The 24792-nt window shown below is 45.6% G+C and overlaps 1 protein-coding gene and 1 long non-coding RNA gene across 2 annotated transcripts in view; one reads left to right on the forward strand and one right to left on the reverse strand.

Annotated features, from left to right (window-relative positions):
* The window catches only part of TMEM132D (transmembrane protein 132D), a 643197-nt gene that overhangs the window by 19683 nt on the left and 598722 nt on the right, over window positions 1-24792 (reverse strand). The window lies entirely within an intron of this gene.
* On the forward strand, window positions 1073-4218 carry LOC116764952. The gene is made up of 3 exons (XR_004353095.1): window positions 1073-1562; window positions 1647-1793; window positions 3751-4218. It is a non-coding gene; the product is annotated as an uncharacterized LOC116764952 (long non-coding RNA).

Below are 24792 nucleotides of genomic sequence, written 5' to 3' on the forward strand. Positions count from 1 at the left end.
GAGCCCCTGCTGTGGCCCGATTTCTCCCCCTGCCTGACGCTCTCCCTCTTTCTCTTCACAGGGCTTGATCCCTAAGAGACATCTTGGGACTCCCCTGGCGTTCCAGTGGTTAAGACTCTGCGCTTCCATTTCAGGGGGCACAGGTTCGATCCCTGGTGGGGGAACTGTAAGACCTTACATGCTGAGCAGATAGGCCAACAAAGAAAAATAAAAAACGACCCGAGACATCTTGGCCCCAAATTCCAGCTCAGCATCTGTTTCTGCAGAACTCACCTGTCTTAGTCAGCTCGGGCTGCTATTAAAAAATAAATGACCAAATGGGGTGGCTTACAAACAGCAGACATTTATTTCTGACATTTCTGGGGGCTGGAAGGACAAGATAATGGCTCCCTCAGATCTGGTACCCGCTACCTGCTGCATAGACGGATGTCTTCCTTTTGTCCTCACAGGGTGGAAGGCGTGAGGGAGCTCTCTGGGTCTCATTTATAAAGAACACTAATCCCAAAGTGAGGGCTGCATCCTCACCTAATCACCTCTCAAAAGACCCACCTCCTGCCACCATCACATTGGGCACCAGGTTTCAGCGTACGGGTTCTGGAGGGACACAGACCCCTCAGTCTATAGCACCACCTATGACACGAGCTTCTTAGTATGTCCTTTCCTCCAGGCAGCCCTCGATTTGTCTTGTGTTAGTGGAGAATGGTTCATGCCAGCAGGTTCCTCCCCTTGAGTGGTCATGGACCAAGGTCATGGTTCCGATGGTTGAGTTTCTATTAACAGGGTGCTACGTAAGATAAGGACTGACTGCATTTCACTGTTAGTTGAAACCATGTGGAATATTGCCAAAGAAGAATAAAATCTAACAAAGGCAGACTCCAAGATCTTCTGCAGACCTACGATAGTGGATTGAATCCCCCCAGATTCCTGTCTACCCAGCACCTCAGATTGTGACCTTACTTGGAAATAGGGTCTTTGCACATGGAATTAGTTAAGATGCGGTCAGACTCGATTAGGGTGGATTCTAAATCCAATGAGAGTGTCCCTGTAAGAGACAGAAAAGGACACACAGAGACTGAGGGAAGAAGGCCAGTGATGCCAGAGGCAGAGGTTGGAAGGATGTGGCCAGAGGATGCCTGGAGCCCCCAGTAGCTGGAAGAGGCAGGAAGCCTCCTCCCCTAGAGCCCCCAGAGAGAGCGCGGCCCTGCCCATGCCCTGACTTTGGGATTCAGGCCTCCAGAACTGCGAGAGAGTGAATGGAGTGACCCAGTTTGTGGTAATTTGTTACGGCAGCTCCAGAAAACGAGCAGACCTCCTAGGCGAGACCTCCCAGGCGAGACCTCCCGATTAAGCCAGTGAATCTCCATTTTGATGGACGCCACGGCTGATTCTCATTTACACTGACAGTTCAGAGCTCCTGACAGGAGGACGTCCCACGCCCAGAGAAGGGGTAGTTCTATTACCTTCTCATTCCACAAAGAACGGGCTGATCTGAGTAGCTTCTTCCAAAGATGAAACCCACCCGTCTGTTCTGAAAGGCTCTGGCTTTGATTGCATCTTCTAAGGTGAGTGAGAACTGGTCATGAAGCCCCTTGTCCCTGTCAATCCTTCAACAAGAGCCCAGCTTTCCTGGCTGCTTTGTGCCGTAGGATTCGCTGCCTAATGCCCAGCAATGCTGGACAGCAGTCCTTACGAGGCTGACGTAAATGCCACCTGAAACGCGCATCGCCAATGCAGCCCGATGACGCCTGTGTCGACGCAGCGTTACCTACGTAACATGTTTATTCACCACCGCCGTAAGTGACGTTACTGGTGGTACAGGGGTCCTGGATCAGCAGTTCAGGGGGTGCCCCTGCAGCACCTTTTGTTTGGTGGAGGTGGTGGGGTGGCAGTGCCACGGCTGGAAATGACTGCTACATTTCTGACATCACCCCCTCCCTCCCTCCATGCATCCATCCCTCCCTCCCTCTCTCCCTCAGTCCATCCATCCATCCATCCTTCCATCCATCCATCAATCCATCCATCCATCCATCCATTCAACCATCCATCCATCCATCCATTCAACCATCCATCCATCCATCTATCCATCCATCCATCCATCCTTCCATCCATCCATCCATTCAACCATCCATCCATCTACCCATCCATCCATCCATCCATCCATCCAACCATCCATCCATCCATCCATCCATCCATCCATCCTTCCATCCATCCATCCTTCCATCCATCCATCCATTCAACCATCCATCCATCCATCTATCCATCCATCCATCCATCCTTCCATCCATCCATCCATTCAACCATCCATCCATCTACCCATCCATCCATCCATCCATCCATTCAACCATCCATCCATCTATCCATCCATCCATCCTTCCATCCATCCATCCTTCCATCCATCCATCCATTCAACCATCCATCCATCCATCTATCCATCCATCCATCCATCCTTCCATCCATCCATCCATTCAACCATCCATCCATCTACCCATCCATCCATCCATCCATCCATTCAACCATCCATCCATCTATCCATCCATCCATCCTTCCATCCATCCATCCTTCCATCCATCCATCCATTCAACCATCCATCCATCTATCCATCCATCCATCCATCCTTCCATCCATCCATCCTTCCATCCATCCAACCATCCATCCATCCATCCAACCATCCATCCATCCATCCATCCTTCCATCCATCCATCCTTCCATCCATCCATCCATCCATACTTCCATCCATCCATCCATCCATCCTTCCATCCATCCATCCATCCTTCCATCCATCCATCCTTCCATACATCCAACCATCCAACCATCCGTCCAACCATCCATCCATCCATCCAACCATCCATCCATCCATCCATCCATCCTTCCATCCATCCATCCTTCCATCCATCCAACCATCCATCCATCCATCCAACCATCCATCCATCCATCCATCCATCCATCCATCCATCCATCCATCCCTCCTTCTTTCTCTCCCTCCTTCCTTCCTTCCTTCCTCCCTTTATTATTTAAATAATCTTATTATGACTTATTTTCTGTTTAACTTTTTATTACCTACAGATAGGTGTACACATCACGACTGTTCTGCTCAATGACATTTCACAGCGAACAAACGCGTAACCTGAACCCAGTTCCAGAGGCAGAGCACCGTGGTTCACACGGGAAGCCCCTCATGCCCTTCCAGTCCTAGCCCCACCCCCGACCTGAGTAAGGGTTAACCTCTTTCCTGATATCTCTGCTTCGTCTTCCCTGTTTTAAGCCTTTGGTATCAATGGGATCACATCCCCTGTACTTGTGTTTGTGAGACTGAGTTATGTGGTTCATTCCTTCTCATGGTGTGACACACCACAGTTTGCGTATCCGTTCTCTCATCTGTGGACATGTGGGGGTTTCCAGTTTGGGGCTCTGACACATAGTGCTGCCATGAACCATCATACACATGTCGTTGGGTGAACAGTCATAGGCTTTTCTGTGGGTACATACGTGGGTCACAGAGTTTACGTGCGCCCCACTTTTACTTGTACAAAAGTGCACAGGGCATTCTTTAAAGACGCAAACATATATTACTACCACGTGACTCTCTGGACACTATTCTAAAAACTCATCCAAGGTTCTCCACTGCTTCAGGGTAATATAGTAGATTCTTCACATGAGCCGCCAGGTCCGACGTGGTTTGGCTCCTGCTGGGTTCCTTGGTCTCATGCAACACGACTCTCCTCCTTGACCCTGCGTTTCACTGCCTTTCAGTTCCCTGGAGTTGGAAAGATGGGACAGTCTCCTTAATCAAGACTCTAGGATGTGATGGAATCCATGGACGAGTGGTTGGGTCTTGGACATCTAGAAGGGTGAGGATGGTGACGAAAATCGGGGTCACCCACACCTGGGCATCATGGAACTCAAGAGAATTGGCTGGAAATCACTTACTAAAGAGAGGTGAGGCCAGAACACATTCCTTTTCTATTAATAAGTAACACTCAGACTGTATGAAAGAGAAAACACGTATGCAAGCATAGTAGAGACATGATAGATGGGAAGTGGAAACGTGAGTCAGGAATAGCGAGTCTGCTGGATGGACACCAGGAGTCTGCAGGCACCCTGGCCGTCAGGAAGGCTGAGCGCTGACCCCAGGCTGGTGGAAGCCCGCGCCCAGGACAGCCACATCGCAAGCACCGAGGTGGCACATGAGGTTACCTGGATGAGTTCCTGCTACTTCCTGGCAGGACTGGCTGCAGGCTTTGATGCAGGGGGCCCAGCAGATGGCAGGTGAGGGCAGCCACACCTCCCCTTGGCTGGACACACTCTTTTTGAAGGCATGGAGGAGGGTGTAAGCAAACCATCTTAGGGTCCCCCGGTTTCCCTTCCCAAACGGAACAAAAGAAGCAGGGTAGCAACCTTATGCAGAAACATCCGGCACAGATTTCTTTGGCTTTTGACTGAATTTTGCAGTGAAAATGCTTCTCCAGGCCACCTGCAGAGAAGTTCGCCCTCCCTGCCTCTTGGCAGACACCACGTGGAACTCCTATCTCCAGCAAGGTCTCTCACAGGGAATCCCTTATCCAGTGAGACCCCAGATCTGTCCTCAACCACAGAGCCTTCCTCTGGTGCACCCCGGGCAGGCGAGTGCACGAGAGGCTGGATCAGTTAGGAGATCTGACGGGTCATGCTAAGCCCGAGGGCTTGGCACAGAGATGGAGATAACATGCTGTCGCTTCTCACTTAAAAAATGATGCAAAGGAACAAATTTACAAAACAGAGATAGACGCACAGACATAGAAAACAAACATGGTTGCCAGATGGAAAAGGGGTGAGAAGGGGATAAATTAGGAGTTTGGGGTTAGCAGATACTCACTCCTATATATAAAATAGATAACCAACAAGGACCTGCCATATGGCACAGGGAACTACGCTCAGTACCTTGTAATAGCCTGTAATGGAAAAGAATCTGAAAAGGAATACACACACACACACACACACACACACACAAAATGGCTGAGTCACTTTGCTGTACACCTGAGACAAGCACAACATTGTAAATCAACGACACACCAACCAAAAATAAAATGATAAAAAATTCTTCTTGGGTAAAGGAGCAGCTAACCAACCCTTGTCATTTCTTAGCAAGAAAGGCACAAGAATACTGCAAATCTAAATTTACATGACTGATGGAGAATGATAGTAATCACAGCTAACGTTTAGACAAGCCACAGCCTGGGAGAAAATATCTGCATGCATCTGAGAAGGGCTGGCGTCCAAAATATACAAAGCATTCTTAAAACTTAACAATAAGAAAAGCAAAATAAAATGGGTGAAAGATCTAAACAGATACCTCACCCAAGAAGGTACACAGATGGCAAACAAGCACATGCAGAGGTGTTCCATATGCCGCGAGGGAACCGCGAATTAAAACAACGAGATACCGCCACACAACCGTCAGAATGACTAAAATCCAGAACATGAACACCACCAAATGCTGGCGAGGATGCAGAAGAGGGATACTCTCCTTCACTGCTGGTGGGAATACAAAATGGTACAGAGCCGCCCTGGAAGACAGTCTGGCAGTGTCTTACAAAGCTGAGCATCTTCTCACAATAGGATCCGGCAATTGTGCTCCTTGGTATTTACCCAAATGAGCTGGAAAACATATGTCTGCGTGAAATGTTTTTAGCAGTTTTATTCATAATTGCCAAAACTTGGAAGCAACCAGGATGTCCTTCAGCAGGTGAATGGATGAATAAACTGTGGTCCATCCAGACACAGGAGTATTCAGTGCTCAAAAGAAATGAGCTATCAAGCCAGGCGAAGGCGTGGAGGAACCTTAAAAGCACGTTGCCACGTGAAAGAAGCCGATCTGAAAAGACTGCACACTGTATGATTCCAACGCTACGGCATTCTGGGAAAAGGCACAACTCTGGAGGCAGGAAAGAGATCAGGGGCTAGGAAGGAGGGAGGGAGGGGTGAACAGGCAGAGCACAGAGGATTTTTAGGGCACTGAAGTCCCTCTGTATGATACTGCGATGGTGGACACACATCATTATGCTTTGGTCAAGAATCACAGAAGGTACAACGTAGAAGTTTCACCAAGAGTGAACTCAAGAAGATGAAATAATGCCATTTGCAGTAACATGGATGGACCTAGACGTGATCATACGAAGTGAAGTAAGTCGGACAGAGAAAGACAAATACCATATGATATCACTTACACGTGGAATCTAAAGATATGGTACAAATGAACTTAGCGATGAAAGAGAAAGAGACTCACAGACATGGAAAACAAACGTATGGTTACCAAAGGGGAAAAGGGATAGGAGAGGAATAAATCAGGAGTTTGGGGTTAACAGATACACACCACTATATATAAAACAGATAAACAATAAGGACCTACTCTATAGCACAGGAAGCTATATTCAATATCCTGTAATAAACCACAATGGAAAAGAATCTGAAAAAATACGTATACGTATGTATAACTGAATCACTTTGCTGTACACCAGAAACTAACAGAACGTTGTAAATCAACTCTACTTCACTAAGAAAGAATGGAGACTATGAGCTTTAGTTATTAATAAATATCAAAACTGGTTCAACCCCCCCAGTGTTTATTATAGTATTGTCTATACTCCAGACTGTTCTAAGTGCTTTTCGTATTTTATTTCATCTTTATAATAACTCAACTTTATAATAACTCAGGTAAGTATTGTTATCATGACTATGTTTTTGAGAGAGGAAACCAAGGCAGCAAATGGGCCAGGTCACAGCTGTCGGGAATCTAAGTATCCCGGCTCCCGGGGCTGCACTTTCAGGCTCTCTCCTATACTTGAGCCTTGGACTCCAACCCAGAACACACCAGTCAGCTCTGAAATGACAGTCTGTCTGATCTCAGACTGCATGGCCATGCAAAGAAATACTTCTGTCAATAAGTACAGGTTTCCTCTCAATGAGTTTTTAAAACTCATCAAGCTTGGTCATATGTTGTAAATGTTTTAGATTGGCTTTTCAAGTCTGAACACCTCACTGGAGATTTTCTTCTCAACTGTTAATTATTTTTCAGTATAAGAATCGGAAGTTGATACAGGCTCATGGTCTAAAGTCAAACAGAACAGGAAGAAGCACGTGTAGTGCAATGTGAGCCCCGCCCCCTCCCAGCCTGCGCTCTCCCAGCTCCCCACCCTGAAAGTAACTGTCGTCATCAGTCTCTTGTGCCTCCTTCCAGAAGGTTCTGTGCATGTGCAAGCATTTAAGTATATATTTTCTTATATTTTTAGAAAACATGACGGCCAACATTCTATGTTCGGTGCTTTTTCCTTAAAAACTCTAGCTTGTGGGTAGTTCTAAATCCTTCTCAGTCCATTTCAGGTTTCTAATATTCAAGAGTCTAAGAATCAAAGCCATACTTTTGAGTTGCCATATCCCACTCCTAGACATATATCCAGACAAAACTATAATTCAAGAAGATAGCTGGACCCCAGTGTTCATTGCGGCACTATTCACAATAGCCAAGACCTGGAAGCAACCTAAGTGTCCATCAACAGAGGAATGGATAAAGAAGATGCGGCACATACATACAATGGAATATTACTCAGCCATAAAAAAGAACAAATAATGCCATTTGCAGCAACAGAGATGCAACCAGAGATGATCATACTAAGTGAAGTAAGTCAGAGAAAGACAAATACCACATGAGATCACTTATATGTGGAATCTAAACTATGACACAAATGAAGCTATCTATGAAACAGAAACACACTCATAGACACAGAGAACAGACTTGTGATTGCCAAGGGGGAGGGGTGGGGGAGGGATGGATTGGGAGTTTAGGATTAGTAGATACACACGACTATATATAAAATAGATAGACAACAATGAATGCTGCATAGCCCAGGGAACTATATTCACTACCCTGTGATCAACCATAATGGAGAAGAATCTGAAAAAGAATATATATATCTGAATCACTTTGCTGTACACCTGAAACTGACACAACACTGTAAATCAACTCTACTTCTATTAAAAAAAAAAAAAGCAGGGGCTTCCCTGGTGGCGCAGTGGTTGGGAGTCCGCCTGCCGATGCAGGGGACACGGGTTCGTGCCCCGGTCTGGGAAGATCCCACGTGCCGCGGAGCGGCTGGGCCCGTGAGCCATGGCCGCTGAGCCTGCGCGTCCGGAGCCTGTCCTCCGCAACGGGAGAGGCCACGGCAGTGAGAGGCCCGCGTAACGCAAAAAAAAAAAAAAAAAAAAAAAAAGCAGGGGCTGGTAGAGATTAAGTGTCTGATTTCAAGAAGCTGATGGCATCGTCGGGGGCAAAGACACACATTCAGATCACGGTGGGATTGAGAAAATGAAACAGAACCACTGCTAGGCTACAGAGGGATGAGGGAGGGGAATGGAGACAGGGGAAGAAGGCGATATTTTAACTGAGACCTGAGTCTTAAGTCATGGGTCAACCATGAGAGGACATGAGCTGAGGGTATTTAGGAAGAGGAAAAAGCAAGCGTAACAGTCAGACAGTAGAAATGACCATGAGATCTTGGAGAAATAAAACAAGTGCAGGACACGATGGCCAAAGCCCAAGGGAGAGAAGCAACGTGGGTGAGTGGAGGTTGGCAGGGCCAGATCATACACGGTTAAGGTGAGGAGGATAGATTTTAGAAAAAACAGTGCAAAAGGCCATTAAAATGCTTTGTGCATGGGCCTGATTTACGTGTTTAAGAAGCCACTTCGGCTACTTGGTGAGACGTGGGCCGTGGGGAGCAAAAGGGCTGAACGCGACGTCCCCAGGTGAATGCTAATGTCAGAGCGTGAACGTCTGAGGAGAAGCATGCATGGTAGCAGGGTGCCACCCCGAGATTAACTGCAAAGGGGAAGAAGTAACTTCACAGTGGAGACACCTGCCATGTCATCAAAGTGAACACCGCCGGGGAAGAAACCACACTGATATCCCATCACATCACTTTTGGGCTGTGTTTGTCAGAAAAGCATAACCTCCATCTAATCAGGAGAAAATATCAGACAGACCGAAATCGGGAAACACGCTACAACACATCTGACCGGGACTCTTCAAGGGTGCCAAGGTCATGAAAAATAAGGACGGACGGAGGGATTGTCCATGGTGCTCACCTGGCCCCAGGAGGGCCAGTTGCACCCACGCCCCGGACCTCGCAAGTCTCACCTGTAGGCACACGTACTTCTGTTTCTAAAACAAGTTGACTTGTAACTTACTACCCAAATGTGCACGCATGTTAACTGCACGACTTGGTGGCTGCTTGCACGTCTGTACACCTGTACAGCCCTCCCAACTCCACACCGCCCGCAGCCCTCCCAAAGTATCCCTCATCCCCCCACCCATTAACCCTTATTTTGGCTTTTCTTCCTATGGACTAGTTTCATGCGTTCTAGAACACTCCATAGAGGAGAAATGTTATTGCATATGTCCTCTCTTCTTTCCGGCTTCATTAGCTCACCTTTAGGCTTGCGAACTGTGTGTCCGTGCTCACTGCTCTCGTTGAGTAGCGTTTCATTTCTTTCTTTCTTTCTTTCTTTTTTTTTTTTTTTTTTTTGTGTGAGAGCGGTATTTCATTGTGCGAACCCACGACTCTACGTTTACCTGTCCTCCTGGCTCATGTCCAGCTTTGGGCAATCACACATGACGCTGCTGTGGACGTCCTCGAACACAGCTTTTTTTCTTAATTAAAAAAATTATTATTGAAGTGTAGCTGATTTACAGTGTTGTGTTAGTTTCAGGTGTACAGCAAAGTGATTCAGTTATACATATATGTAATATATGCATATATATATCTATTCTTTTTCAGATTCTTTCCTCATATAGGTTATTAAAAAGCATTAAGTATAGTTCCCTGTGCTCTACAGTAGGTCCCTGTTCTTTATCTATTTTATATATAGTAGTGTGTCTACGTTTATCCCAACCCCCTAATTTATCCCTCCCCACGCCCTTTCCCCTTTGGTAGCCATAAGTTTGCCTTCTATGTCTGTGAGTCTGTTTCTGTTTTGTGAAGAAGTTCATTTGTATCATTTTTTTTTTTTTTAGATTCCATGGATAAGTGATGTCACATGGTATTTGTCTTTCTCTGCCTGACTCAGCCATAAGAAAGATGGAAATAATGCCATTTGCAGCACCGTGGATGGACCTAGAGATGATCCTGCTAAGTGATGTAAGTTGTGTACAACTTTTGATGATGCGTGCACGCCCTCATTTTTCTTGGATGAATTTGCTCAATTCCGGACAGACCTGTGTTTCATCCCCAGCACTTCCTCTTCTTTCTTGGCGGATAAACTCAGTTTCTGCTGAGCTACTGATGTAATTACATTTCCCCAGCCCATTACAATGAAGTGGCCGCAGCTGTAACTAATCCCAAGAGGAAGACGAGAGGAGAATGGACCGTTTACCTTCGGCATGAAGTACATCCGAATAAGCCTGGGACGGGGGGTTGGGGGGGGGGGGAGATGACTGATGGTTAGTAATGGTGCTTCATGCTCTTCTGTCAGTTCCCACAGAGCCATGATGCGACCCGGCTCAGAAATAATGGGACGTCTTCCTGGAAGTGTGCTCGTTTCTAGAGGGATTATGTATGTTGACGTTAGAAAAATCTAGACCCACCAGTAGGCACTCTTCTGGGATACTATCTCCTAACAGAAATTGTATCCAAGCAGTTGAGCACCACATCCTGGAAACTCATCCCCTCCATCCTTCCAGAATTTAGCAAGAAACTAGCTCAGTGGGTCTGCGTTATGCCAACATAAGAACACAATTCTTCCAGCTCAGGGCTCCTTAATCTCTGTGTGACGGAGAAAACTATTTATTTTTCTTTAATTTCCATCTGGCACAGACTAACACTTTTGTAAAATACAATAAAAATGTGTTTGGAGGATGTGTCAACATTGAGTTACTATAAGCCTTTCTATCAATAGATGCTTACCCTTGATTTCTGTGCCTGGCTCACTGAGGACGTGTAGCAGAGCATATGTGGGTCTGGGTTCATCCACGGACCACCTGAGCTCACAGCGATGAGACGCGGCCCTCTCCCTGGCCAGAAACTTCCTCTCAAAACATCATCAACACGGCATTCCTTGCCCCTCCCAATCTCTTGCTAATTTACACAGCGCACAGGGCCAGGTCACCTTCTGGAGGATATGCCCTGCTTGCCCAGCCGTGCCTGACCCAAGCATGCCTCTCTGTGAGATAAGGGGAGCTCGGAGCATCGCGTGCTTCTTAATAAATTTCCCTTTACTTTTGCTCAATGTGAAGCGAGAAGTGCATGGGCTTACAGACAGAATATTGAAATGCACTGATGATAATATCTATAATCGCTCTCTATGTTTATATCTATGTATCCATATTCACATAAATATCAGTGGCATTCCAGAGCCAATTAAAAATCTCCGCACTCAGTCATAAAAAAGAATGAAATAATGCCACTTACAGCAACGAGGATGGACCTAGAGATGATCATACTGAGTGAGTCAGACAGAGAAAGACAGATACCACGCGATGTGACTTCTATGTGGAATCTAAGACAACGATACAAATGAACTTCTTTACAAAACAGAAACAGAGTCACAGACATAGAAAACAAATTTATGGTGATCAAAGGGGAAAGAGGGGGCAGGGATAAATTAAGAACTTGGGATTAGCAGATACAAACTATATAAAACAGATAAACAACAAGGACCTACTGTATAGCACAGGGAACTCTATTCAACATCTTGTAATAACCTATAACGGAAAAGAATACGCAAAAGAATAGATTTATACGTATTATAGCTGAATCACTTTTCTGTACACCTGAAACTAACACAACTTTGTAAATCAACTCTACTTCAATAAAAAAAAAAAATCTTTGGGTGGTTTTGAGACCTTGGGGACATGGCTTTCTCTCTCTTATCTCCATTTTTTCGTTTTCCAGCAAGACCTTGTTTGCAGTTTCTGGCCCCCAGACCTCTCCTCCAGCAGAGTTCCCGGAGCACTTGAATGTATATAAGGAAGGGTCAGATGTCAGAAGCGGAGAGGAATGCTACAGTGGGTTTCTTCTATCTTAGTTTAATTAGCGTAGATAAGATCTCGTGTACGTGAGCCCACTCAAGGCTGCAAGCATCCCATTGGTATCTAAGGAATATGCCTAATTGAAGAACAAAAATACGAAAGCACTACGGGATGGTGGGTGAATGGTAAGGGAATAACTACATGAGAATACGTACACATTTGGCAGGAATTTATATTAGGGATTGAATTAGCATTCCTTGAATTAACACAGCGTTCTACTTCAATACATTTTTCAAGAGTCTGATAAAATGAACTAGCACCGAGAGTTTTTTTCTATCTTAGTAACACTAAAATTTTAAATGTAACAAAGAGCTTTTCTCTTATTAGCATCAGGCAGTTACAAGAGAGGGCTAAGGTCTCCATGAAAGGACGTGTCATGAGCGCTAACAGATTGGGACACTGAGATGCCAAGAGTCATGAAGAGGATATCACAGCTGCGGTGATTCGGGGTGTGGGACGCCCTGCAGTCGGAGATGACATCGGAGGGATGCAGTCCAAACGAACTCAATGGCTTCAGGGAAACATTTAGAGGAAAAACATTTGGCATCAAGGACCAACAGAAATGCCCACATCAATCACAGAGGCCGAGAGAGAGGGACTCATAACATGAATGAACACATTTGCCTCCAGGCTGTCCTATCACACTAAAGGTACCAAAGCACACATTTCCTTGATGCAGTTTTTGATATTTCTAATCACTCACATCTAAAGAGTGCTTTTTCTCCTCGCCTTAGGATCTTTTAAAGAAAGACTAAGTCGTGGTGTGGAACAACGCACAGACAAACCTTTCCCGCCCCCTCACGCCAAATGCCTCACAGGCCCCAAAGCCAAACAACCCCGGAACACCTGAGGCTCACTTCATGACAGCGGCTGAGATCCAACAGTCATCAGACGTGGGGAGACTTGCCCAGGGCCTGAGGCTTCCGGCAGGTCCGGAAGCTTTCCCAGGGGCCAAATGTTTGTCCTTACTCGTATACAAATGACAGCAAATAAGCCAAGTGCCCAAGAAAGTCGACCATTCGAGAATATGTAAACAAGCTATGCTCCAGGCATTTGCTAAATACCGGGGCTTCTGAAAACGCTCCTATCTTACCCTAGAGTTTTGGCCAGGTTGAAAGCAGAAGGCCATAGAAACACTCCCTCAAGCCAAGAAAGAAGCAACTAATTCAACCACAGCAAAACAGATCTTTGCTTAATCGGTGTATCTAATTTTCTGAATGAAGATGTCTGGCTGATCAAGAGGAAGGGTGAAGATGACTGGCATTCTGTGCCGGACACCTCCTGTGTCTTGTCTCATACGCGCTCACCTGTGATGGTTCCTCCTGCAGCATCTACAAGGCGTAGCCCAGAAGATTGTCTCCGACTGCCACGCTGACACCTGGAGGAACCTGTTCATGGGGGTGACCAACCATCCCGAGTTGCCCAGGATGGAACAGCACTCCACTCAAAGTGGGGCAGTCCTGGGCCAGTCAGGGCAGCTGGTCGCCTCCTGCTGGCCGCAGGGATGCACACACATACTTGAAGCGCAAGGGCGCTAAGGGTCCTGGTCGCCCCTGGACCGGTGGGGGAGGGGAGCTGGTAGGGGATTACTCCCCCTCGTGGTGTCCTGAGCAGACGATTCTCAGGTGCCCTCTGCATGCCTCCCGAGGGTCCTGAGCAGGACTGAGCCCTGTGGCCCACAGCTCTCTGGTGGCTTTCCTCCTTCCCTGCGTCACTCTCCCCAGGCCTCCAAGCGTGCTCCTTGGGATAACACTGAAGTGAGGTGGACCCTCCATCTCCACGTGGGCACGTGACTCAGGACTCGCTGAGTAGAGCATCTCGTTTCCTTGCAGTCTTCAGTTAGCTGAAGGTGCAACTGGCCGATAAAAGTTCTATCCACAGCAGTTGTTGGAGCTATGGGAATACAGGCAAGGTATGTGTTTCCTCCAGGGTTACTAAGCTGGGAGAAGCTAAACTTAGAGCTGTTGGTTTGCCACCTAATGGAAGAGCCTGCCTGAGAACAAACCTGGTACTTAGGGAAGTAGAGCCAAGAGATGGAGAGAGGCAGGTCCTCGGGACATCTGTTGAGCTGCTGGATCCAGCAGTACCTGAAGCTCATAGGATTTTCAAGTTATAGGAACCAACACAGTATTGTGTATATTAAATTAGTTTGAGTTGGGTTTTGGTCACTTGCCAGAGAAAGAGTTCTGAAAACCCAAATTACTAACAACAGAGTTACGTATGACACTGCCCTTTCTCCAACCAGTCTTGAAACGTTTGTTCTCATCAAGTACACAGACAGAGACAAACAGCCTGGAACTCTAGCGGGGGCACGGCTTGTTACTCTCCCTCCGCCCACCTTGTGATTCAGGACTGGCTCCGTTTCCCCCTTCTGACAACAGTTTTAGCTCAAGGTAATTCTTTTCCCTGACACAGACAGGGGTTGAAAATGATTTAGAGCCTTTATTCTTTGCCAGACACTGTTCCAAGGACCCTATGCACATTATCTCATAGAGGCCATGTGACCAATGTGTGAGGTAATTTGTATTCTTATTCCCATTTAATAGTTAGAAAAGTGAAACTCCAAGAGGATAGCTTGTCCGGTGGTATTCAGTAAGTAACTGATGGAGTCCTATTTCAAGCCTAGGCCGCCCACCTCCTAGCTTGGGTTCTTCACTGTTACACGAGATACAGGATTGTGTTCTTGGCCCTTACAAGGCATATTTCCAAGGACTGAGGGAGACTCTGGGCTCAGCAGGTCAGAAAAAGGTGGTCTGTGGTTAATGGTCTGATCTTTGATGGTGGACAGACCAGCCCACTGTAACCACTCGTTATGGGGTGACGTTGGGCACTTAAGCAAAGACCTAAATGATTCCTCTCACGGCCATTCCTTTGATTATCCCACTTCTTCTGGGATAGACCTCATCCCGCAATTGGCACAGGTCTTGGCTGGACCCATCACAGCACCTGGCTACAGTGACCTGTCCAAGGATGTGCCCTCAACCCAAGCTGGACGAATCAGAGTCCTGCCCTGGTATTTTGCTTCAAAGGAAAGTCTATGAAGAGGCATTCTTTCATCCTCTCTGGTCATGGGTCTCCATGATGGAAGAAATACATGAATTTCTCGTGACCGTGCTCCCATTGCCATGGGGAAAGCTTGCTGGGGGTAAGAGGAAATTATGTGAACACAGGTAGGAAAGACCAGCCAGGATGGAGAGATCAGAGACTGAGGAGAGTTCCTCGGTCTTTTCTGATCACTCACGATCTTGACAGTTCAGGGAGTATCATTCAGTTATTTGAGAAAATGCCCCCCGATTTGGATATGTCTGGTATTACTCATGATTCAACTGAGGTTACGCATTTTGGGGGACAGTGGTGTGCCTGTCTCAGGGGGACATTAGCACCACTTCAAAACTATTCGAATTTGAAAAAGAATAGATACATGTGTATGTGTAACTGAGTCACTGTGCTGTACACCTGAAACTAACACAACATTGTTAATCAACTCTACTCCAATATAAAATAAAAATTAAAAAAGAAAGTTCTAGAGCTTCCATGTATAAGTTCTAAATGAAAACCAATCATCATCATCACCAACCCTGTGCCAGGTACTGTGTGAATTCCTTCATAGTCACGAACTCATTAACTCTCACGAAAATCTGATATGAGAGGTACTATCACTACCTCCATTTACCAAGTTAGAAACTGCGGGTCAGGGAGACTAAGTAACCTGGTAGTAAGTGGTTAAGTTAGACCTTGAATCCAAGTCTTAGTGACTGTATGTCCCATATTATATTCACCCTTCCTCGAATCTGATATTCACCCCTTTCTGCCCATACAGTGTTCAGTGCTGCAATGTGTCTACTTTTCTAAATTCCCTTGAAGGTGCCTGGCTATGTGATACCTTTTGGACAATAGGAAATAAGCTAAAGTGTTCTGGGAATATTTTACTTTCCTGATATAGTTTGTACTCCTTTTGGTTTCATTCTTTGTCCTGTTTGGAATGTAGACCCGTGGCTGGAGGTGCGGCAGCCACCTTGCAACCATGAGGCCACAGACCTGAGTAAGAAAACCAACCTGCTAAAGATGGTGCCGCAAAACGAAAGAAAGAGGCTGGCTCCCTGTTAGCATTGCTGAGCAGCTACAACAGCTCTGGACTCCAACCTGTGGACTCCTTGTCACAAGTCCAATCACAAAAATAGAATTTTGTTTTTGTGTATGTTACTACTGTCAGATCCTTGTTATTTTTAGCGATGTGGGATCCTGACTGATCCCCAAACACAAATACAGCTTCCTTCTGTTTAAGGCATGCTAGTTTCTAAACTTTTTTTTGTAAAATTTTTAGTCAAATTTGGGGGTCACCAAAGTCAAATGGCTCCAGAGGGTATATACCATAATATAAATAATAAATAACATAAATAAATGAGTTAAATGTGAACTAGAAAGCTCCCTCCCAGGCAGAAGAAGAGCAGCTGTTAGATTATCTCACTGTTGCCTTGTGAAAAAGGGGGTCAGCTACCAGTTATTTCATTCTCTAAGAGAAGCTATAAATCCCATTTTAATATAACTTCTAATGTGACAATTCCAGATTTTAAAATCTTGGCCACTATTCTAAAACTTTAAGGCCAAACACAATGTGTGTATTGGCTGCACGTGACCCAAGCACCTCGAACTGGCAGCCTCTGACTTAGAATACAAAGCTGGCATCACGATATTTATTTATTTTAGGGATATAGGAGAAGAAAAGTGCTTCAAGAAAGCAGGCTGGAACTTTGTGATCTTTGAAGCAGCCATAAAAACAAACTGCAGAAACACGCTGACAAACAGAATCTTCTCACATTGCCACTGTTCACCAACACAGAGGCTGGAAACCATGAAATACTGTGATGGGAAGCCCGTTCTTCCAGCCTCTGCTGTGTCTCTAACTGTGGCACCCACACCGATGACCCCCACCTTCATTCTGATGACAAATGGTTGCGCCCAGACTCAGCCTTGGACGCTTTTAGAGTTGGAAACAGCAGCCCTGACTATTTTAGTAAGAGCACATTAAAATCCTCCCCTCACCCAAACACTGACTTTTTTTTTTTTTTTTTGCAATATTAGTTGAAGCCTGCAGGGAGCAGGAAAGCTGAGTCCCAGTTTATAGTTAGAAAAACAGAGAGGGAAAAACATTATCAATTCTCCGAGATCCAGCAGGAGGAAATTTGATGTTGCCTGGAGCACATGATGGCTTGGCATGACTCTCAAAGTTTTTCTCTTTCCAGTAGAGTTTCTGGCTCCAAAGAAGGTGTGTGTGTGTGTGTGTTGGGAGGTCTGAATGGCTTTTGAGTTGCTGTTACTTGCAGTGCTGGTTTTCAGAATCTTCGACTTCCATGGCTAGAATGGCCACCTAACCAATCAGATACCAGCTGTCAACTCGCGGTTCAGTCACAGAGTGGAATCTTGCTGAAGGCCCGCCTTGGTCACAGAGAAGACCCAAAGGGGTAAGGACAGAGGGAGAGAAAGGAAGCCTATGTACCCGACTGATTCCACTTGCCACTGGTAAATAATGACATAAAAACACATTGGAAATCTTGTCTCTGCCGCAGAACTGTTGCCTGGTCAAATAAACAACTGGTTCTTCCAAAGGCTGTATGCACTTATTTTAGTGTCCTTCAAAGTCTGTAGAAATACATGCGTTTTTCAAACCTGCCATGAACTTGTCCCTCTTTTTTATTAGGATATTATTCACGTAACAATAATATTCAACAATATTAAGCACAGTTTTGATGGATTTTGGTATTTGCATACAATCGTCACAATCAAGATACGGAACAACCCCTCACCCTGTGAGCGTCCTCACGCCCCTTCTCGTGGGATTCCCTTCCCACACTCCTGACCGCAGGTGACCTCTCATTTACTTTCTGTAGTTATCGGGTTTTTTCCCCCCGGTATTTCATACAACTGGAATCCTACAGTATGGAATTTTTTATGTTTACTCCGTTCATGTAGCATATCATGCTTTTGAGATTCCTCCACTCCTTTTGATGGCTAAGAAGCACGCCCTCGTACGTGTATAACACAATTTGTTCATCCATTCACCACTCACTGGACATCCGGGCTGCTTCCAGGTTTTGGCTTTTATGAATAACATTGCAAAGCCCCGACTTCTGCCTTGATTTTTAGCACTGCACCTCACACTGATGGTCTTGCAGCTCTTACTTAGAAATATATAAAAATAGAGAGATGGAAATAACTTGGCTTTAAACAAGTTTGTCACTGGTATCAGTAAAACTATGAAAGCCACGAGAAGGTTGATGCCATTGGTGTTTATGTTCCTTATCAGGTTCAATGGCCAACACGATTAGATGGGAAATCATTCATTCAGCCAACAAATGTCAATTGAGCACATTTTTTTTGCGGTACGCGGGCCTCTCACCGTTGTGGCCTCTCCCTTTGCGGAGCACAGGCTCCGGACGCGCAGGCTCAGCGGCCATGGCTCACGGGCCCAGCCGCTCCACGGCATGTGGGATCCTCCCGGACCGGGGCACGAACCCGTGTCCCCTGCATCGGCAGGTGGACTCTCAACCACTGAATTGGGCACTTTTGATGTCAAGCCCTGTTCTAGTATTTGGGGACACGATTGTGAATTAGACAGAAAAGGTCTTGGTGCTTTTGGAGATTACAGTTTAAAATAGGGGGTGGGGCAGGAGGTGCACAAAGTGAAAAAATAAATGAACAAGAGCACTTTGGGGATTTAAAGGGCCTGATGGTGAGCCCTGGTTTTGATTGAGTGATCAAGGAAGGCCTCTTTGAGGGGTGTCGATAGGAAAAAAATGTGGTCGTTTAGGGAACTCAATTGACAACTGTCTTTAGACTTAATTGAAAGAGACCAGGCATAACCTAGGACAAATTACTGAGAAATAGGCTTCTTTGGGGCCGCGCTCTAAAGACTCAAAACAAGCACCATTTTCATGGAAATGACAAGATTGTTTAAAGGTAAGACTAGCCGGAAGCAATAAACTGGACATTTTCTCATAAGTGGACAGAATGTACGTATGGCACAAACCGTGTCCCACTAGTCACAGATTTGTGGTGCACCTTGGAAGGTGCCCCCACGTCTCCTGCTCCGAAGACAGAGCCCGTCACCTGCACGTACGTCTTCAACCTCAGCTGATGGTGACCTTGATCTTCTGCATGAGTGAAGAACATCAGATGCCCCCAAAGAAATAATCACATGAATTAGAGACGGGCAGATTTACAACCGTGGTGTCAGTTTTCATTTATATCGTTTCTGTGTGGTTCAGTGGGTTGGTTTTATATTCTTTGTTTACTGTGTGTTCTGCCGAGCTTAAAGCATTTATGAAGATCTGATATATTAAACTTGTGATTTTAATTGAATGCTTGGAAATTTATAATTGATTATGTTTATAATCAATATTTAAATCTCATCTGTAAAATTTGTTGAATTCCAAAGTATTAAACTTTTTGGGCTTCCCTGGTGGCGCAGTGGTTGAGAGTCCGCCTGCCGATGCAGGGGACACGGGTTCGTGCCCCGGTCCAGGAAAGTCCCACATGCCGCGGAGCGGCTGGGCCCGTGAGCCATGGCTGCTGAGCCTGCGTGTCCGGAGCCTGTGCTCCGCAACGGGAGAGGCCACAACAGTGAGAGGCCCGCGTACCGCAAAAAAAAAAAAAAAAAAAAAAAAAAAAAAAAGGATTAAACTTTTGAATGGGAGTAATATATGACACTTCAGGGTGTGTTGACTATTGGTTAAAGATTGATCAACTGGACAGGAGAGACAATGCGAGGAGTTGTGAGCACTGTCTTCTGAGAACAATGGTGCCAGTGGGAAATCTCTCTCTCCGTGGCTTTCCTTTGCTGCCCTCTAGTCATAAACCTTCTCAGGCAAGCATGCCCCTTTGGGTGTATGACGTCTACTAGCAGTGCCAGCCAATTTTCCAATAATACACGCTAATTTCCAAGACTGACTTTCATTGGACCAAGCTGGGTCCCATGACCATCCCTCAACCCATCACTGTGACCAGAAGGATAAAATTTTCTATTCTGCAAGACTTGAGCCCAGAAAGGGTTGACTTGGTCCATTCAAACCACAAGCACACACGGGATACTCCTCTGTTCCTCCTCAAAAAACCTCCAGGGGAATGGCCAGGCCGAACCAACATACCCTAGATTGATGAAAAACTGCAGAGATAAGGAGAGACAGCAATTCTGAGTTCTTGGCAGCCCATGCAGATGAAAAGTTTTTACTGAATTCCTGTGCTTCTAGACTGTTCTTATTTTCCCCCTGAAAGCCAGTATAGTTTGAGAACTCAAATGACGCCCTTCAGAAGAGAGGTGAGCAGATCTGCTGACCGGCCTGGTGACCCCGCCCACTTTTGTGCTCCCAGAGGAAATTCCCTGGATTTTTTCAAAAAATAAATTTATTTTATTTGTTTTTGGCTGTGTCGGGTCTTTGTTGCTGCGCACGGGCTTTCTGTCATTGCAGCGAGCGGGGGATACTCTTTGTTGTGGTGCGCGGGCTTCTCGTTGCTGTGGCTTCTCTTGTTGTGGAGCACGGGCTCTGGGTGCACGGGCTCAGTAGTTGTGGCTCGTGGGCTCAGTAATTGTGGCTTGCGGGCTCTAGAGCGCAGGCTCAATAGCTGTGGCACACAGGCTTAGTTGATCTGAGGCATGTGGGATCTTCCCCGACCAGGACTCGAACCCGTGTGCCCTGCATTGGCAGGCAGATTCCTAACCACTGCGCCACTAGGGAAGTCCTGGATGTTTAATTTGGAGCTGTCTTGTGACAGCTGAGCACTGCCCTGATTCATTATTTAGCATTTCTCTTGCTGGACCCTTATCTACTCAAAGAGCTGACCAGTGGCCTGAGGGCTAAGATGATATCTTCTTACCTCTCCTGGTATCCTCTCCTACTCCTAGCATTGAGGCTTCCCTGCAAGAATCTCGATTAATGAAGAAGAAACATGGGGAGAAAGGAAAAGAGGGATGAACCAGGGTGAAGGACTCAAGAACAAGCAGAGCATGGAACAGACACAGCAGGAATCACGTGCTTGTCACTCTGTAGTAGACGTTATGCTAATGGCCCCTGATCACTCATGCACCCCCCGACAGTGTCCAGATCCTTGGGGAGTCCCTTCCCACATCGGCTCTGGGCTTCACGTCAGAATGATAATTTTCCAACTCACTTTGGCTAATGTAACATCAGTGAGCATGACACAAAGGCTTGGTAGGTGCCTACCTGTCCTTTAGGAGCCCAGGAAGCCCCAGCCAGCCAAGTGGAGAAGGCTGGTGCAGAAGAAACGAGGTGACCAGCTGACAGCCTAGCTGACCGCCCAGACCTGTGAAAGGGTGTCTGGGACCATCCAGCCCTGGGTGGGCTTCCAGACGACTCTAACTGCTTGTGAGATCGCTGCAGCAAGTCTAAATTGCAGTCATACATATATTTGCATATAACTGATTGTTGTTTGAAGCCACTCTGGTTTTTCATGCAGTAATAGATAATTGACACACACTCCATTTGCAATCATCAAAGGCAGTATGTGTGTGTGTGTTTATATATGTACATATAAACACATATATGAATTATTTATATGCACGTGTTATTTTATACATGCATAGGCTGAGACACAGTGTTCCTACAGAAGCACATATAACCAAAACGAAAGTTGTAAAAAGCAAGGCTTGCTTTTGCTACATTATGCATGTTATTTCCTTTCTTTTCATTCCATTCTTTCTCTTGTTCCGCCTCTTCTGCTTTCTCTAATTCTGGTTAACCCACTAAATTGATTTCACAATCCACTAATGGCTCGTTACTCACAGTTCAGTCCCTGACCTACAGAAGAGGTTTTTTAACTTCAACGAGGAGGGAGGGGTTGGGGGGATGAGCTTCCAGTGGCCGTTCCTTAAATTTACATGAAGATTTCTCAGTGTAAGTGGGCATGTGCGTTTTCCAGGAGAGAACCACAGGTTTAAAGACCCTGCCACTCGTCCTGAGAGTCACCCTGTCTGGGTGACATCATCTACAATCACATGGTCACCAAGGTGACAGTGATAACCCTGAATCTCTGTCTCCAACCCTGAGCTCTGGGCTCACAGCCAACAGCCTATTGGACATTTCCAACTGGATGTCCATTAGTTTCCAAGCTGTTTCAATTTTTTTATTGTGTGAAAAAATTTAAATAATTTAATACACTTAATGCCTTTCTTTCAATTTACACTATGATAAATTACAAAGTATTGCTCACTTCACAAAACAAAACCATTTCCAGATAATTTTTTTTTTTTTTTTTTTCGGTACGTGGGCCTCTCACTGTTGTGGCCTCTCCCGTTGCGGAGCACAGGCTCCGGACGCGCAGGCTCAGCGGCCATGGCTCACAGGCCCAGCCGCTCCACGGCATGTGGGATCCTGCCGGACCGGGGCACGAACCCGCGTCCCCTGCATCGGCAGGCGGACTCTCAACCGCTGCGCCACCAGGGAAGCCCTCCAGATAATTTTTGACAGTATCCAGAAGTACGTAAGCTACAACCAACAAACCTGTACAGTTGGGAGGAACGATAACAGCAGGGACCCAGCAGAAGCATCTTGACCCCTGTGGGCCAACAGAGGCCATCCACACAGTCCTTGGGATGTTCCAGGATGACAACTGCAAGTCCTCTGCCCCAAACCAGCTCTTCCTATCATTTTCCAAGCCAGAAGCCTGGGAAGGCATGCTTTTTTTTTTTTTTTTTAATTGAAGCATAGTTGATTTACAATGTTGTGTTAATTTATGCTGTAGAGCAAAGTGACTCAGATATATATATATATATATATATATATATATATATATATATATATGCACATATATATTCTTTTCCATGATGGTTTATCACAGGATATTGAATATAGTTCCGTGTGCTATACAGTAGGACCTTGTTGTTTATCCATTCTCTATATAATAGCTTGCACCTACTAACCCCAAACTCCCAATCCACCCCTCCCCCACCCCCTTCCCCTTGGCAACCACAAGTCTGTTCTCTATGTCTGTGGGTCTGTTTCTGTTTCTTAGATAAGTTCATTTTTGTTGTATTTTAGATTCCACATATAAGTGGTCTCATATGGTATTTGTCTTTCTAACTTATCTCACTTATGATCATCTCTAGGTCCATCCATGTAACTGCAAATGGCATTATTTCATTCTTTTCAATGGCTGAGTAGTATTCCACTGTATATAAGCACCACATCTTCTTTATCCATTCATCTGTCGATGGACATTTAGATTGTTTCCATGTCTTGGCTACTGTGAATAGTGCTATGAACATTGGGGTGCATGTATCTTTTTGAATTAGAATTTCACCTGAGTATATGCCCAGGAGTGGGACTGCTGGATCATATGGCAACTCTATTTTTAGTTTTTTAAGGAACCTCCACACTGTTCTCCATAGCGGCTGCACCAACTTACATTCCCCCCAACAGTGTAGGAGGGTCGGGAAGGCATTCTTGGTGTTTGCTCGACACCCACCAAATCAGTCACCCAAACTGTGTCGATTCTACCCATTTTACCTACTAGACAGCTTCAAATCCTTCCCTCCCATCTAGACTTTCTGCAGTTTCCCTGGTTCCAATTCTCATTATCTGTTCCCTGGATTGTCACCATCCGTATCCACTTGCTGGCACGTCATTTTGATTTGTCAGGTCTAGTTTCTACCGCAGGTACCAGAGTGGTCTTTGAAAATTACGAATTGCTATGCCCCCACTCACCTGCTTGAATCTACATTAGTCACCCAAACACCGCACTACGGAACGACAAATAGTAACACTCCTTTACAAGGAAGAACCACACTTCATCATCCAGCCCCTGCTCAACTGTCCAACTTATGCTACGTCCCACCTCTCACTATAGTTCTCAGCAACATTTCCCTCAAATCGGCAATGCTCTTACTCTGCATCGCCAGCTGGGAAACTTTTACCCATCTTCCAAATCTCAGCTAAATATTACCTTTTCTAGGAATAATAACAACACAGCAGTTCTGCTGGGCACAGAACCCCCTCTTCCAAGGGCTTCACGTGAGTTAGTTCATCTGACCTGCACACAGCCCGACCAGGGAGGTGCTGTGTGTATCCTTATTTTCCAGATGGGGAAACAGGCACAGGCTGAAGTTCATATAGCTAATGAGAAGGCACAGCCAGGACTCAACCCCAGGCAAGTCTGGCTTTGAACTCACACTTCGTTCACTTAAAAAATGCTTTTTATTTGGAAAGAATTTCAAACTTACAGAAAAGTTGCAAGAATAATACAAAGAGTGCCCTTGGCCTACATTCATCTACTGTTAACATTTTACCCAATTGCCGTAGTTTGTTCTAACCATGAGTCTATTCTCTATCGTCACTCTATCTATTTATCTGTCTGTCTGTCTGTCTGTCTATGTTTTCTTTTTGAACAATGTGACAGTGAGTTACATACATCGTGGCCGTTTGCTCTTAGAGACTCAAATATGTATTTCTCAAGAACAAGGATATTTCTTCTTGAGAAATACATACTTGAGTCTCTAAGAGCAAATGGCCGTGATAACCATGGTGCAGTTATCAAATTCAGGAAACAACATTTTAGTTAAATTCATCTAGTCTTCCTTCCATATTCCAATTGTCTCCACTGACCCAGGAATCATGTTTTTCTCTCCAGTACAAGAGCCAGTCTTAGACCGGGCATTGCATTAGGTGTCATGGTTTTTCTTTAATTTGGAACATTTCATCATATATCGCTTATATGTGGAAGCA

This window comes from Phocoena sinus, chromosome 14 (assembly GCF_008692025.1).
Source record: "Phocoena sinus isolate mPhoSin1 chromosome 14, mPhoSin1.pri, whole genome shotgun sequence".
NCBI lineage: Eukaryota > Metazoa > Chordata > Mammalia > Artiodactyla > Phocoenidae > Phocoena > Phocoena sinus.